Source organism: Aegilops tauschii, chromosome 3 (genome assembly GCF_002575655.3).
Source record: "Aegilops tauschii subsp. strangulata cultivar AL8/78 chromosome 3, Aet v6.0, whole genome shotgun sequence".
Taxonomy (NCBI): domain Eukaryota; kingdom Viridiplantae; phylum Streptophyta; class Magnoliopsida; order Poales; family Poaceae; genus Aegilops; species Aegilops tauschii.
In genome coordinates this window covers 518425036-518441667 of record NC_053037.3, presented here as the reverse complement: position 1 = coordinate 518441667, position 16632 = coordinate 518425036, and positions in this window count along the sequence as shown.

Genomic DNA, 16632 nt, shown 5'->3' with positions numbered 1-16632 from the left:
TAATTTATCTTGTGGGAGAAAAGACGATCTTTTAATGTAATTGCCAGTTGGCTTTGGTTTTTATAAGAGTAAAGAGTAGAGAAATCCAGAAAAAATGATATTTTAATGTAATTACCGGTTGGCTTTGGTTTAAAAATTTACGGCCCATTTCTTACAACTTATAGCCCATTTTCTAGGGAAGCCCATTTTCTGGGGAAGCCCATTTCTTACTACTTTACATCCCTCCCTCCTTGTCTTGAAAGATTTGCTGCCCAGCAGGGCTGAGAAAAGCAAGTAGGCCTCAGTTTTGGTGTTCTCCAAAAAAAAGAACTGGGCTAGCCATTTTCAGAAGGAAAAAAGATATCAACTGGGCTCATCATGTGCTTAAATAAAAGCGTAAGCATGGGCTAGACGGGCCACAGCCCCCGCACAACGCGTAGTTGAGCTCCGTCTCTGAAACTAAAAAAACAATTGGGCGAGCTACTGGGTCCTTGGTGTTATCCGCTCGTTGTGTAATTTTAACAAATCCACCGCCGCGCCGGCCTATGCATCACCGGTGTGAGATGAGACGTCGATGACTTGTCCTGGCGACATGCCGCCGTTGGTGGACTCCGCGTCCCCCTTGCTGAAGTTGACCGCGTCCTCATCCTCGTTCTCGTCCTCGTCATCGGCGCCGCCCTCAAGGTTGTAGTACTCGTAGTAGTGGCTGTGACAGAGCTCGCGTTGGTACTCCACCGCCGATTCCTCGACGGTTAGTCTCTTCTCTACCTCGACCTCGGCCACGCGCAACTCCTCCTCCCGGCGCTCCTCGATCTTCGCCGCCTCCTGCATCTCCAGCTCCCGCTCGGCGACCTCATGAGGAAGCAGGTGCTCCATGGCCACCGTTGTCGGTGTCAAAACCGGCGGATCTCGGGTAGGGGGTCCCGAACTGTGTGTCTAGGATCGATGGTTACAGGAGACAGGGGACACGATGTTTACCTAGGTTCGGGCCCTCTCTATGGAGGTAATACCCTACTTCCTGCTTGATTGATCTTTGATGAATATGAGTGTTACAAGAGTTGATCTACCACGAGATCATAATGGCTAAACCCTAGAAGTCTAGCCTGTTTGACTATGGTAATGAGTATCCGCTATCCGGACTACGCCCTCCGGTTTATATAGACACCGGAGGGATCTAGGGTTACATAGAGTCGGTTACATAGGAAGGAATCTTCATAGTTGGTCGCTAAGCTTGCCTTCCACGCCAAGGAGAGTCCAATTCGGACACGGGTACAGTCTTCGGCCTTCATGTCTTCACAACCCATCAGTCCGGCCCATGGATAACAGGCCGGCCACCCGAGGACCCCTTAGTCCAGGACTCCCTCAGTAGCCCCTGAACCTGGCTTCAATGACGAGGAGCCCGGCGCGCAGATTGTCTTAGGCATTGCAAGGCGGGTTCCCCTTTCCGAACCCCAAGATAGTCTTCAGATGTAATGACTATATTCGGACCTGTATACACAACTTCAGAGGATATAATATTTCACGAGTTCAATCCGCTGACAACTTTTTGGTAATATGACATCACGCCTGCTCGGCCATTATTTTCGAACCGTTAACTGGCCCGTCGTCCCACGTCCGGAGACGTGGTTTTATTGGCATGTCTTATCCAAGCGGAGATCATGTCTCCCCTTTTTTGGGGGGATTCTTGCCAACCCGGACATGGGTAACCCAACCGTCGCTTGGGTACAACTCCTTGGGAATAGGCAAGTCTTGAGGCCCAGGAGGAGACGTTTGATATTCGCAGCCTGCCTTTATATAGGGGTACAGACCCGTCTTTTTCTTTCACGCTTTCTTCTTCCTCAACCCTTGCTACCTCGAGTTCCAGCACCCGGGTTTCAGTTTCCACAAGCCCCAATCATGTCCGGATCCAGCCATCAAGGCCGGTGGGTAGCTTCTTCTGTCACGGAGGGAGATATTGCAAAGCTTCGGGCGGCGAGGTATATGACCGCAGAAGTCCATCATCGGCTTCCTGCCGAGGGGCAGGTCATTCCCACCCCCAGATCCGGCGAGAGCGTCGTGTTCGTGTCCCACTTCCTCCGCGGGTTAGGGTTTGCACTTAACCCCTTCGCCCGAGGGCTCATGTTCTATTACGGGCTAGATTTTCACGATCTGGCCCCGAACTCTATTCTTCTTATCTCGGCATTTATCGTCACGTGCGAAGCCTTCCTCTGAACTCCTCCGCACTTCGGCTTGTTGCTCAAGACCTTCGATGTGAAGCCGCAAGTGATAGAGGGGGAGCAAGCTGAGTGCGGTGGTGCTACAGTAAGCAAGCTTGCCAGCGCTATTTGGCTGAAAGGATCCTTCGCCAAATCTTCTGATTTATGGCAGCAGGGGTGGTTCTATATCACCGAGCCCCGCGGCTCCAAGTGGGCAGCGGTGCCTGCATTTTGATCCAGCCCCCCAATTCAGCTGGCATCATGGATTAATAAGGGGTTGGACTGGGGATCAACGGACGAGGCGCGAACCCTGCAAAGTCGCATCTGAAGCCTCATTGAGAGGGACATTAATATCGTCAACATTGTTCAAGTAATGTTAGTCCGTCGGACCCTGTCGTGTCAGCGACGGCCTCTCCGCCTGTGGGAGTTCAATCCAGAAGGGCCGCAGACTCTTCAGCACTTCTTTGGCACTACGCACGAAGGAATGTGGAGATTATTCTTCGGGAAACGAAGGCAATGGCCGGATACCACCGAAGATGTCGGCCTAGACTGTAATCATCCGGATACCCCGGTAAGTACCAGTTTGCCGAATACCTCATAATCAGATACCCCGTGGCAAGATACTGACCGGATCATCCTTTTTTAGGGTTGGATAAAGAAGGTGGAACGGATTAGGTTTCCGGCTCCCCTTCCCGAAGACTCAGCTAATCCCGTGCTGACAAGGATGCTGGCCTCGGCACCATATCAGGTGCCGGCAAGGGAGGGCAAAGAGGAGAGCGAAAAGACTCGGGATGACCTTTGTTCCGGAAGTAAGTCGGATACTGAGTCCGGAGAAATCGACCTTTCCTCGCCTGAAGATAGAGGCGAAAGAGGAGCCAGCATCCCTTCTTCGAGTAGGAGGAAAAGGGCCGCCTCCGAAGGTTGGGAGGGGCGATCCCCCAAAAGGGGCAAGATGCCACCATTGAGCGGCTTGGGTTTGGAAAGCGACGCTGTTGAACAGATCCAACAAGGGGACAAGCCCTCGGCCAAACCGTAAGTGAATCCGGAATACTTTGACAGCGTCCCACTCCTTTGCCGTTACCGAAGATAAACGTAACGCGTCTGTGCATTTTTACAGGTCGGCGCAGAGTGTTTCTAGGCAATCCTCTTCTTCGGGAGGTCTCCTCCCAGAGATGATGGAGAGCGAGACGCCTCCCCCAACCTCCTCACCCAATAAGGCGGACGACTCTGAAGTGTCATCGCGGAGGGTTCTTCTTGATCAACAAGTTACGCAGGGGATAAAAGAGGCAGTACCGGAAGGTGGATCTCCGACCGTCCAAGATTCTGGGGCTGATAATAAAGGCCCCGGACTGTCTGGCTCGCAGCCGACGGTGATTCTGGAGACGGGTGAACAGATTCCTTCAAAGGATGGTGGTGCTCCTAGAGCGGCTTCCGGAGACCCGGAGGCTCCGGATATATTGCAGGACATGTTGCGAAAAGCATCTGTCTCGGGAGAACAGCGTACCTTGATGGGTACAGTGGTTGAGAAGATTTTGTCCGCGAAGAGCGGATTGAATGAAGCCTTTATGAGCCTGCTAAAAGGCTTCGAGGTTTGTGATATAATATTTTCAGCTATGTTTTATTTGCAAAGATGCACTTGTGTATAGGTAGTAGCCCCTGAGACTCGGGTTGGCTTCCACTGGGAAGCGAACGGAGGATCGAACATTTATTCAAGGACTAATCTGATGAACTTGAACACAGGCTGCTTCCCCCGTGGCTACTTCCCGGATTATGGATATTGCCGAACTCCAGCGGAAGCTTGACGTAGCAGGGGATGACCTTGCGTTAATCAACATGCGTCTTGATGAGTCACAAGGTATGTGTTCTGGGCAATCCCCATACCTTTTTGCGGTATAAGCATGATGCTAAGATTTATATGCTGGAATATGCATGGTTGCAGATGGTGCTACCGCCGTTGAAGTACTTCGAGTGGAGCTGGCCCGGGCCAAGGAGCAGGCCCGATGTAGCAATGCGGCTGCCGAAAAGGCATCGGCTGAGTTAAAAGCCGAACAAGCTGCACGGCGCCACGACGGGGAGAAGATATCCACGATGGCGCTGGAATTGGAAAATGCTACTAGCCGCTGTGAATTTCTGGAGAGGGAGAATGAAGCCAAAACGGCTGAACTGAACAAGGCCTTACAAGAGGCGAGAGAGGCGCGGTCGGAATCTAGAGCAGCCCGTGAGAAGATCCGGCAAGCTGGGGAGATTGCGGCTGGGAAACCCTTTCTGCTACAGACTAAGTTCAGCGATCCGAACTATGCTCAGCTTGACTGAGTCTGGAGTTCTCCGGACGGGTTTTTAGACTTGCCGAAGAGTTCTTCCGATGCGGCACAGTATTATCAAGCGTGAGAGGGGTACGCAACGGAGAAGCTTTTTTGGTCACAGTTTGGCGCATCAAAGCGCCCTCTGTTGCTGAATAAGCAGATGTCTCAATGGGCCGAGCTTCATAGGATATCCAGCGCTGCCATGAAGAACGTCATAATCCGGTTGTGGCCGACCGAGCCTGTTCCGAAGAGCTACTTCGGTTTGGTGCAAAGGCTTGGCGACGTGGCGCCGCGTATCGACGCTGTGAAGCGGTCGACGTGCATTGAGGGTGCACGGATGGCTTTTGCCCGAGTCAAGACATTCTGGGGGAAGATGAAGGCCATCGATGTTGCGGCGAAGAGTCCACCCAAGGGCAAGGACCGTCCTAAACCGGAGCATTATTTTGAAGACGTCCTAGAGGCTGCCCGCTTGGTAGAGGGTTAGTGCTTGAAAGACATAATGTTCGAGTGAGGTGTATGAGAATTGTAAAAGACAATTTTATAGTTTTGCTCGAAAGCTCGTATTCCTCCTGTGCGGCCGTTTTAATATTATCTGAAAGTTTTCCAGTCGTCGGCTTCAGCCCCCTCGTAGGAAGTACGGGGGTGTTCGGAAAAGCATTTAATCACTCTTTATTCAACGTCTTGGTCCATGAAGGAGGTGATAATGCGGTGAACGAGGCAATCAGACTATAGGGCATTAACACTTTCACTTAGCCATAGGAGTTTTATGGTGGGGCTACGACATAGCCCCTGGTATGTGTGCGGCGTATGGTGCCTTAGATATTTGATCTGAAAAAGATCCCTCGTGTGACACGGGGAATCGCTAAAGATTCCAATAAGTTGTCAAGTGGTTGACCACCTCTCGCCGCATCATGACAGTCAGTTTTCGGCTTTCTCTACTGAGGTGCTCATCCGGTTTAGACCAGGGCACAATCGCAGTAGTTCTCCCTTTAGTACCCTAGCCGATAGAGCGGAATGTAGGGTAGCAAGCACAGGAGCCGGGCAACCCAACTATTGACCCAAGACAATGATTCGGAGCTGATGCATATAAGGCCAAACTTGCGACGCCGAAGTATGCTATAGAGCTGTTCGGACTTTTACTACAACTCATTTGTTCCCGTACTGAGCCCCTGGCAGGTTATGCCAAGGTATATCTGTGAGACAACCATGGGAGCCGTATTCAGTGGCGAAACAACATGGATGATTAATTCGGATACTGTTTACTGGGAGCTGAGCGATATGCCAATGATTACTTATTATATATATATAAGCCATCCTCCCGGCTATTTGACATGCTCGGGGTCGGAGGCGGAGGAACAGGCATAGTACATGCTCAAAATAGAGAGTGCGGTCTACAAAAAGTTATTTTGGACCTCCTGTCGCACGTCTGCGCCGCCAGTCCTCGGCGGGGGGGGGGGGATCCTTGATGGAAATAGCCCCTTAGGTGAGTGTACAGATCCGGACTCCGATAGCGCCGGTTTCAGATGTTTGTCCTGTTCGTCACCTGTTTTTAAGGGATAGTGAAGGAAGAAATAAAAAGAAAATGGATAAAAATGTTACTGAGGTCCTTGCAGGCTTGTCCGTAGTGTGCTTCCGCCAATGCCCATGGTACCTTGAGTGCGTAGTGATGTATGCGCGGCACAAATTTTGCAGGTGTACGAGGTGGGCGGCGGAAGCCGGACTGCTATTTTCGCTCTGGGGTTATTATCCGACAATGTCCTTCATATTCAAAATTTTGTGCGCTCTTCCCCTGATACATATTGCCTTTGGTAAATTGTATTCTCTACTTTGTCAACCATGCTTTGCTTCCGAGCTTGAGTTAATTACATTCGAAGTTTTTGCAAATGTTCCTAAGATGCCGCGATGGGTTGAACTAATTTCTTCCCTAATCCGTGTAAACTCGAAAGAGATGTGAGTCATACTCTTCTGGTGCTTCACCAGATAAATCTTTCGCACTACAAATTCTTCGAAAATGAGGAGTGCATGAAAGGTTATGCATTGAAGAAGTGGGAGTCGACCTTGAACCTTTGGGTTCATGCCCATGGAACCGATATAGAACTTATCATGGAAGCTGCTCGTAAAAATAATAATCCCCTTGTTATAAGTTCATCTGGTAACTATGTTTGGTCCTTTGCAACCGTGGTTCTGACCATGATTGTTCCCCTTTGATTCCATTTCTCGGACAAGTTAAAGCACTTGTCCTCTACAGATCAATGCATCTTTGCAACCTCTATCTTGACCTTCCTTCGAGTATTACCCTCCGGTATCTCAAGAATAACAAAGAACTGTGTTGCTTCCTATGAGTCTTCATCTGTTATTGCTCCTCAGCGATTTCAGATTGCCCCGGGTTCCGAGTTATTAGTCACTCATAAACACCGATAAGTGAATCGATTCTGCACTCCGATTCAATAACTCTAAGCTATTTCCGTTGCTTACGAGTTTAATAATCGTTCAAGTCATTCCTAGCATGATCGACTATATCATTATCGTGCTAAATTTTAACTGTGCTACCTGGTCCTTAATCCCGGAGCACAACTTTTCAACGATGAGCGAAGCTTACGTCGATCTTCCTCATTTTATCAATTCACCTCGAACAACAAGCTTGATTTTGAGCTCGTGTCGTATCCGTGGTTCCAATAGCCTTTCGCTTCATCCTTCCTGTTGCTTGATGGCATCGCTCCTCGATGGCATCTTCATAGAGCCTCTCGACAAATGCGTCGTGATCAGCATCAACATTTTGACTTCTATTGAAATGACAATTGAATTCATGGTGAGAAATACCATCCTTGACCTACGATGATTTGAGTTATCATCGACTACCCCCCTTGTCTTCTTTCCAACACATGTTTGATCATGTCTTGGTTATACCTTGGATTCCTTGCTATTCCTGCAATTGTTCTTGAGTATTTCTTGTGATCTTCTACTCCAACCCCCTACTTGGAACACCATGTTAATGCTACCTCGAAGCATGACTGAGGTATTCCGAATATCAACAAGAACATTGGAAGCACATTGTCGAATGTTTCTTGATCTATTATCCAAACAACGTTGTATGGGTAATATCATGATTCTTCCCTCGCCCCCTTTATCTAAATGCTTTTGAACTTGCTGTCATATCATGTATATCCTGCTCCGCTTCCCCTTGGGAAGGATATACTCCCAATTCTGGTGTGTAAAAACATTTTCCTGTTTAATCCGATAATCACATTTTTCCTTTCCATTGTTTTGTTTAACCTTTCTGGTGGTTTATGAGATCTAAGCAGTAATAGTTCCCTGCTTATGAAAACACCTCTGTGTACAATTTGTTAGTAAGACCTTGTTATTATTGCTGTTGACATTCCGGTAACCATCGATGGACGAGAACTTTGCCTATTGGTCCGCCTCGTTCAACGAGCAGGAAAATAGTTCTCCCCATCCCTCGCCCTTGGTACCAATGTTGTTGACAACATAACTGACAGTCTATCATCTGACATGCCTTGCTATTGGCCCCCTTTCTACTTTTAACCCACAGTTCCATAGGATCGGAACCTACCTCTCCTGTATATCTTTGATTCCGAAATATTCTTGCATTTGGCTTCGTATCATGTGACGAGCCACCTTTCGAGAGATGATCTGTTCCCGATGCTCTGAACCCCTTCCTCACACTTGGTTCAGGTATCAATCGTTTGTCCATTCGCTTGAAACTTACTATTGTACCTTCATACTTTGCTCTCGATGTTAATTAAGTTTCAACTCGAGAGATACTTCTGCCGCATTCCCTGAATTGTTCACCAGATAATTAACCCTATAAGGGTCAGTTCTCCCGAAGTTACTCTTTACTTCACCACTTAAATCTCGGGACGAGATTTCTTGTAGTGGAGGAGATTTGTAACACCCCCAGTGTCATGCTACAGTAATCCCCTGTTAATGGTGCCAGGTCACCATGCTTACTGAGCTATTTATCACTTGATGAAAAATCAAATTCAAATTCAAATTATGAGTGAAATTCAAAATTTCTCAAACATGCAAACTAAATTGTTCATTAAATAGAAAATAATTCATAACTAATTATCTCAGAAAAACAACATCACCTAAATTCATTACGTGACTCAAACAACATGAAACAACATCAAAACAGAAATTTAAAGTGACATATCATTTATTAAAAATTCAAATGAAATCATTTTGGCTCCAAACCATTTTTTGGCAGTGGTAAATATTGCACTATAATTGTTGAGCTAAGTCACATATTTTATAAAACTCTAATGGTGGCTAAGCAATTTGCAAAACAGGAATAAATAAATAAAGAAAAGAAAAGGAAAGCAGAGGGAAGAGAGAAAAAAGACCCCTGCCCCACTGGACCAAACAGCCCAGCTGGCCGTCGGCCCACGCAAGCCGGCCCACTTCCCCTCCCCTGCCGTCTTCCCCTTTCTCCTGTTCGACCGACCCGCGCGAGCGGTCGCCGTCGAACCCGCTCGTCGCCACGCGCCTCGCCGAAGAGGGGATAAGGATCCCCTCCCTCCCTGTCGCCTCGATCCCCTCTCCCCCCCACTTGCACCTCTCCTCCCCCAGATCCACCTCTCCCTCTGCTTCATTTTGGAGAGGAGACCGACGCGGTTGCCGCCGTTCTTCGTCGTCACCGCGGCCACAGCCACCGCCTCGCTCCGCCGTCTTGTCGTAAAGCTCCGCCGGGGTCGACTCCGTCGTCTGGTGCCCTCAGGTGGAGCTGGGAAGCACCGTAGCCGCCGTTCGTCCTCGTCCCCATCTCCGACTGCCGTCGATCTTCTTCGTCTCCGGCGCCGCCCCTGCAGCTCCTAAACCGCCATCGAGCCTCCTTGTGCTCCGCGGTGAGCTCTCCTTCCTCCCCGCTCTCTTCTCCTCACCCCCAACGTGCCCGTAGTTGCCGTCTCGTACGTGCCCGAGCCCATCACCGCGGGGGCTCATCGCTGACGAGCTTCCGGCGACCAAATGGTCCCGCGCCAGTGCCCGTTTAGCTCGCCCGCGCGCGTAGGACCTCGTTCCCCCTTTGCCTCGCCCGTTTGCGCACTGCTGCTGCTAATCCACTTCCACCCGAAAGCCACCGCCGCCCCCACTCCGGCGCAGTTCCGGCCACCCCCGAGTCCAACCGACCACACCACGCGGCGCGGCATCGAGTCCTCGTTCGAATGCAACAAACCGCGTGCGATTTGGTGTCTTGTGGCGCTTTTCCGAGCATCTCCGGCGATCTGCCGTCATGCGCGAGCTCGCCGGAGCTCCTCCGGCGCCGCCGCTGAACTGGCAAGCGTAGGGCCCACCCCGGTGAGGCCGACCGTGGGCCCCAGCGCCTCAGTTGACCGCGTTGACTACGGTCAACGCGGGCACTGTTCACCCCTGCCACTGACTTGTGGGCCCTTGCGCTTAATTAAGATAATTAAGTTTTCAAACTAATCTACTAATTAGAATACTCACTGACACATCGGGCCCACACCCCTAATTAACCCTGTTTGAACAATTAATCCACTGTTAACCCACAGAGGCTGACATGTGGGTCCCTGTGGCCCCACTGGTCAGTTTGACCTGGTCAGCCGTCCTGTTGACTGCTGACATCACAGTGATGTCATGCTGGCGTAGTATTCCTTTTCTGTTAGTATTAATAATTCCACATAATGCTTTAATCTTTGAAAATTCATAGAAATTAAACCGTAACTCGGATGAAAATGTTTTCTACATGAAAGTTGCTCAGAAAAATCCAACGAATCCGAATATGCGGTCCGTTCATCTGTCACATGCCCCTAGCATGCTGAACATGGAACTTTCCTCCTCCGGTCATCTGTCTGACACAGGTCCGGAACCGGGAAAACATTCCCGGTTGACTTCCCCCTTCGCCGGTATCATGTAGCGCCGCGTTAGAACACGTCTAGCTCTGTCTGTTGTCCTGTTATGCACTTGCTTGCTATGTATTTACTGTTTCTCCCCCCTCTTCTCTTCGGTAGACCCCGTGACGATGCTGATGCCCCTGTGATCGACTACGTCACCGACGACCCCTCCTTCTCGTCTGAGCAACCAGGCAAGCCCCCCCTTTGATCATCCCGATATCGCCCATTCCATTCTCTCATGCTTGCATTAGATTTTGCTACTGTTATTGTTTGCTCCTATTCTGATGCATAGCCTGCTTTTGTAACCTGCTCATTGTTACCTACCTGCTTATCCTAAATTGCTTAGTATAGGTTGGTTAGTGATCCATCAGTGACCCCCACCTTGTCCTTGTTGCCCCTGCTTCATCATCGAAGACCCGATCAACGTGATCGAAGACCAGGCCCCGACACCGCACATCACTGTCCCCTTAGGGTGTGTTTGGTTCAGGAACGAAGTGGAATGGAATGTCATGGTTCCATTCCACTGTAATGGGTTGGTTCCATCCCTGTGTTTGGTAGAGTGCAGTTTGATGGAATGGAATGGCTCTAGTTCAGTGTTTGGTTGAAGAGATAAAATGAGATGAATTGATACAGCTCACCTCTTGCATATCAGTTAAACTCTGATTTTCTTTTGGAAACTAAACTACCATCAGTACTCTACTAAGCAACAAACAAATTAACAAAGAAATCCTCTTTACGAACAATCACGATGCATACATATAACATCAGCCAATTTTCACCAGTCGCCACTAATTGTGCACAACCAAAAAGCCACGACGTTGCTTCCCTTTGCTAATGCTTGCATCACGCCGCTCATTCCGATCTGAGGAAAAAAAAGGAAGGAGAAGCTCGAACTGGGCATGGAAGAGCAGATCTTCCGGTGAAGGGCGGAGCTTGCGGCTCATGGCCTGATCTGCGGCCGAGGAAGTGGTCCAGCAGCCAAGAACTCAAGGCGTAGGAGGAGGGGGCGACTGCCTGGTGCGCCGATGGTGGGTGCGGAGGCAGGGACAAGTACAAGCAGAGCAGGCACCGCCTGCGGCCGCTCGCCTTCTTCCAGCGCCGCCGCCTGCCGGTTCCCGCCGCCGCCGCTCACCTCCTGCCGGTGCCGCCTGTCTGTTCCTGTCGGATGAGAGAGAGAGAGAGAGAGACGAGAGAGGGAGATAAGCGGGCCGCCGAGGGAGACACGAGGGTCGAGGGGTGAGCACGAGCCGTTCCGCGTCGTTCCTCCGATTTGGAGGTATCGGCATGTTCCGCATATAGACCGAATATTCGCTCGGTGGGAACGACGTGGTTCCGGTTCCAGTTACATACCAAACGTACGAACAAGGCCCAGGAACGGGTCTGACCCATGACATTCCAAGCTGTGACTGAAACCAAACACACCCTTAGTTGCTCGACACTACTGGGTTACTATCGAGTGCCGAGGGTGAGACCTCTACAGCACTTCTGATGTTAACCCTGTAGTGTAGCTATTCGGTCGTGGTCATCGAGGGTGATTCCGCCTTAACCACTTCCGATACGGCTCTATCGTGCAACCCCTCAAGTGTGAACTTCGAGGGTGGTTCCTCTTACGTTCACCTTGATGATTACATCAAGTGGAATCCGTCAATGGTGATTCCTCAGGTTTTCCCCTTGGTGTTAGACACACGGTTACTATGGTTACTATGACTTTACACTGAACCATGTTACTAAAGACGGGTCGACCCTGAGGGGTACCCGCGCGAGCTTAATTGCGAGTGATGTGGAGTCGGGTTGACCTGGAGGGTGCCTGCGAGATAATTACGAGGCGTGGCCGGGCATTCCTAGCCCTTGCCGCAAGTCCTCGAGACGAGGCAACGGGGTCACATCTTTCGTGAGTCTCTGCTTGTTACCGCGCATTCCTAATCCACTACGATTTGGATATTTGATCCGAGGTGCCTCTGGCCTGATAGCACTAACCATCACGTGGGCATAGTATGGGCGTTCTGCGTCGTATGCATCAGCCGAATCTTAATAGACGTCAGCGACTGAGGGCGCATCGGGTTGGACTGGTAAGCTCCTACCTTTTTAAGGAGGTAGCTAGGTCTACTCACCGCCCGCCCTCGCAACGTGCAGGAGTTCCCGGGGAGATGGCCATGAACCCTGGGGGCATAGGTTTAGTCCGGCGTGCTGACCTCTCTATTAAGCCTAGGCCGGGTTGCGGCGTATTGTTTGGCCGAGGCCGGGCATGACCCAGGAAAGTGTGTCCGGCCGGAGTTAATCGAGCATGGTGGGTAAGTTGGTGCACCCCTGCAGGGAAGATAACATCTATCAATAGCCTGTCCTACGGTAACGGACACTTGGAGTTGTATCCCAATCGATACAACTAGAATTGGATACTTGAGATGAGACTTGGATATGAGGTGATAACTGGATAGTATGGCTCTGGGATTGCTTTCTCGCAGGGAGTCGAGAAAGGATCTCTGGCCGAGGTTGATAACACTTCTACTACTTTACTTTATGCTACTCTACTCCCTCCTGTTGCTGCAAGATGGTGGTTTCCAGAAGATGCTAGTCTTTGATAGGCTAGGCTTTCCCTTCTCTTCTGGCATTCTGCAGTCCAGTCCACAGATACAACCCTTTTCATTGATACCGATGCATATGTAGTGTAGATCCTTGCTTGCGAGTACTTTGGATGAGTACTCACGGTTGCTTTGCTCCCCCTTTTTCCCCTTTCTTCTTCTTTCCGGTTGATGCAACCAGATGTCGGAGCCTAGGAGCCAGATGCCACCGCTGATGCCTGCTACTACGTGGAGGCCGCCGACGACCAGGAGTAGTTAGGAGGCTCCCAGGCAGGAGGCCTTGCCTCTTCGATCGTGTTGCTTTGTGCTAGCCTTCTTAAGGCAAATTTGTCTAACTCATGTCTGTACTCAGATATTGTTGCTTCCGCTGACTCTTGTGTATTCGAGCTTATGTATTCGAGCCCTCGAGGCCCCTGGCTTGTAATATAGAGCTTGTATTATTTTAATTTGTGTCTAGAGTTGTGTTGTGATATCTTCCCGTGAGTCCTTGATCTTGATCCTACACATTTGCGTGTATGATTAGTGTATGATCGAATCGAGGGTGTCACACTCACTTACGCATTGCTTATCTGATTATCTCCATTTTCTTGCATGACATGTGCACCTTGATGCTAGATGTCTCACGTGTTGGCAAAAGGATGAACAAAGCTCACGTAAAAAAAAGAGTGGAAGAACATAGATTCCCGACGACCGAGAAGGAGCAAGGAACCTTGCGGTGGAGCGTCTGCAAGGAACCTTGCGTGTTTTCCCCTGTTTTTTGCCGCCTGCCCGCCTATAAAAAAAATAAAAGAACATGAACTCTTCGCTAACCACTAGAGACGATACATCAGGATGCTAAGTTGAAGATATTTTATTAGTTTATATTGATAACCACGCAAGAAGCCACGCATGTACATGACACATGCAGCCACGCATGTGCACATGCCAACGCACTAACTCATGCCGATCCAACTCATGCACAAACGCGCACAACATGGAGCACACAACACACATACACAACAGATGCATGCACACACACTCGGCAGCAAAATGCTTGTGAATAACACATGCATGCGCACATACTCGGCTGCATGGAGGCGTGCGCCATCTGCAGTGACGTCCGGTTCGTCGTGCTACGGCGAAGCTCGCACACAACGACGCCTACACATCTCTTGCAGCACCTCTTTGCCGTCGTTGCTCAACAACTAGCCGGAGACGAAGACGACCGCAGCCTCGGCCTTAAAGAGCTAGCACCGATGGAAAAGCACGCCCGCTGCACGCACACGAGCACGTACGGAGTGCCCACGACATGGTGCGTCCCTAGTCGCCTCTACTCCTTCTGCGCACGTTGTCTATGAAGGCGGCTGCATGCCTAATGATGATGTGGGTGAGATCTTCTAGGACTCAGATGATGACGAGGAGGGTGTCTCCAACAGCGTTCCTCGGCTCGCACCTCTTGCATCACGGTGGTCGAGCTTGGAGTCATTCATCTGGTACATGTGGCATCTCAGATCTGGACACAAGGTGACGTGCACCGTCATTGAGTACGTGCAGTATTCACGTGCCATCGAGGAGGAAAAATATTACTATGTAGTACTAGGTGTCATCGTAGTGCACGACTCACTTATGCACTGCTTATCTCCATTTTCTTGCATGACACGTGCACCTTGATGCCAGATGTCCCGCGTGTTGGCAAAAGGATGAACAAAGCTCATGTCAAAAAAAGAGAGTGGAAGAACATAGATTCCCGACAACTGAGAAGGAGCAAGGAACCTCGTGGTGGAGCATCTGCACTCATAGTATTTTATATTATTTAGCGATATAAAATCAATCTATCATGTCCACAGTAGACCGGAAGAGTACGAAACACGGCAGCCTAGTGTAGTTACATCATACTATACGTGGCCAACCCACGCCATCACCATATTTCTTGGCCTCCGTGTGACACCTAGCTCTAGTAATCCACCAACCCGTATCGCTTCTCACTCCTCGTCTCTCTCAAAGTGTGGCGGGCTGGCGTTTTTGCCGTCTATTGAGGTTGGTTAACTCATCACATGTTAGCGACATGCCAAGAGCATTCTAAAGAAATTACTGTACTCTATTGTTATGCCAAGAAGAGGAAGTTCTTTGACCGATGGACCAAACGAGAGAGCCGTGCCGTGCCATGAGTGGGTCCAGTTTCTCGTTTTGAACTTGTTTGGTGTAGTAGTAACACTTGGTTTTGACTATTGGTAAGATTTTATATACTCCCTCCGTCTAGTGAATAAGTCATCTTAGATTGTGCACCGTGACCAAGGAAGAGGGGAAAACGAGAGAAATTAATATTTATTTGCTAATTAATAGCATTGCATGCAATGATCTAACCATTGCATGTCGTGTTTGGTAGTCCAAGTCATTGAAAACATGCACGCCCCACATCTCTTATTGGTGGATATGTCAAGAAACAAGAAACGTGGTGGGAGTTAATGCACCGCGCCTAAGTATTTTGGGATTATTTGGTTTTCGTAAGGTGACTTATACACCTAGACGGAAGGAGTAGGGCCTAATGTATTCTTCGAGGATGCCTTTGAATATTGATAAGATTTTATATAATTTGAAAATTATATCATTCGAAGATCCTTTCATGTTCCGTTTTCAAAAAGAAAAAAGATCCTTTCACGTACGAATTTGACTGTATGCTTTGAGCAACTTGCATGTCCTATACTGCTCCTGTTTGGATACTCTAACTTAGCTAGAGGTTAGACTAACTCATGACTAACCCTGAACTGACTGTAGCCAAAGAGGTGTTTCGGTGATAGGGTTAGATTGACAATAAGAGCACTTGATGGAGAGAGAAAAGTGATTTTTCAGTGGGCTCAAGGAGGTACTTACTGTGGGAAAGGTGAAGTGATGGTTGCTTCGGCCGAGCAACTTATTACTCTGGGAATATGGGAGTACCAGCGAATTCAAGGAACAAAGATATGATGGTTGCTTCGTCCGAGCAACTTACTGTGGCGAAGGTGGGGCTCTGTGATTTGACTGCTCACTAGTCATTACTAATGCGACGCAACGACCAGGGTGAATCTTTCCCTGCAGTTATGCACTCAATATTGCTGCATGGCAGGTGGAGCCGGATGAAGGATGTCCCACATGTCGGCGAAACGAAGTTGAATTGTTTCTGGCATTGCTATCAATCCTTCAGGATTTGTTTATATGTACGCTTAATTTTTATGAAATTGTACTGTGATGATATGAAGGTTTCAACTTTGGTTCCCGCAGGAAAAAAAGGTTTCAACTTAGGATTCATGTGTCCTCTTGCCTCAAGATTATCTCGTTACAACATTCCATCAAATACAAATGAAACTACTACCATGGCTGCTAATGCATCTCAATGGTTCGCAGATCAACGCCGATATTCACATCACAACTGAAGACAAAGTTGTGAGAAGGTGTACAAATAAAGCAAAATATATAATTGATCGATGTTGTTCGTAGGCATGGGTCCATTTCCTGGGCATAGTGTTCATTGCTTGGCAGCTAGTTTCACCCAGCGCTGTAGCCAAAAAGGGGGTGTACAGAGGACACCACAATCCGATCAATTTGTGCAGCTCCACTAAAATCGAGCTGACCATCCCTGTTTGCAAAGATATCCAGTCAGTGTGATTACAATAATAGTAGAACTAGATGATGAAACATAACACACACAAATAGAAGCCGATCACCTCTGCGATCTCTCTTTAGGACT